At 51.4% G+C, this 1,147-nt stretch overlaps 1 pseudogene; it reads right to left on the bottom strand.

Moving 5' to 3' along the window:
- The window catches only part of LOC104990394, a 1,664-nt pseudogene extending 717 nt beyond the window's left edge, over positions 1–947 (bottom strand).
- Between the last annotated feature and the right edge of the window lie 200 nt (positions 948–1,147).

The raw sequence follows: 1,147 nt of genomic DNA, 5'->3' as shown, positions 1-1,147 counted from the left end.
GGGGTACTTGACTAGGAAGAGGGGGTGGAGGAGGAGGAGGCCCTGAGGATGGAAGTGGAGTGGGTGGAGGGGACCCGTGGGGGAGGAGGGGTGTGGCTGATGCCTGGGCAGGACCTGGGCGGGGAGTGGAGGGGTGGCTGGGGTGCAGGTGGTCCCATGACAATGCCCTGAGCAGCTGCCTGCAAGCCTGGCTCCGAAGCTGAGGAGGCCCCTGGCACGGAGTTCAGAGGACTCTCCACAGAGGCAGAGGTGGGGGCATTTAATATTCTCTGCTCTCGAGCCCTCTCTAGCTGCTCCTGTGCTGTTACCGTCCCCTCACCAGGTCCAGTCTCTGAAGCCTCTCCCACTCCTCTCCTGCTCCAGTGATCCTGACGTTCCCTCTTCTCTCTCTCCAACTGCTCCTGTTCCAGTCGCTCCCTCCCCGGCCTCTCCCTTTCTACCCTCTCCCTCTCCAATCTCACCCTTTCCCTTCTTTCTCTCTCCAGCCTTTCCCATGCCAGCTGCTTTTATGGTTGCTGAGCTTGTAGCTGCCTTCTTTGAATTTCCAAATTGTGATGGGCCATTGTGAACTTGGGCAGGTAGTCGGGAATTTTGTCCCTGTTTCCTATGAACTCAACACTTCTAAGGCATGCATCAGGGCACTTGTGGACACTGGCATCTTCTTTGCTGCCAAAGTTGAGACCCTTCACCTGTCTAGTGTCCTATCCTGGGTGGAGGGTCTGAGTAGCTTGATTGTACTTCAACCCTTTAGGAACAATACAATTTATCATGATCTGATGATGGTCCTGAATCTTCCTGCCCACCACTTCCTGCTACCTATATGATGATATAACTCTGCTGAACCCAGCAGAACCGCCAGCTGGCACCCAGTTTTTACTGGCATCATCTTAAACCCTTACAGCAGCTCTTGCCTGACGGATATTCTGTTTAGTTTTTATTTTAAACATATCATGTCACTCCCTTCTCCTCTGCAGTTTTTGCTGAAAAACCAGCTGATAACCTTATGGGAGTTCCCTTGTATGTTATCAGTTGCTTCTCCCATTGCTTTTAATATCTTCTACTTTTAATTGTTGTCATTTTGATTACAGTGTGTCGTGGTGTGTTCTTCTGTGGGTTTACCTGTTTGGAATGCTCTCTGTTTCCTGTG

The sequence above is a fragment of the Bison bison genome, unplaced genomic scaffold (genome assembly GCF_000754665.1).
Source record: "Bison bison bison isolate TAMUID 2011002044 unplaced genomic scaffold, Bison_UMD1.0 scf7180017864178, whole genome shotgun sequence".
NCBI classification, from domain to species: Eukaryota; Metazoa; Chordata; class Mammalia; order Artiodactyla; family Bovidae; genus Bison; species Bison bison.
This window is presented reverse-complemented; position numbering and strand designations above follow the sequence as displayed.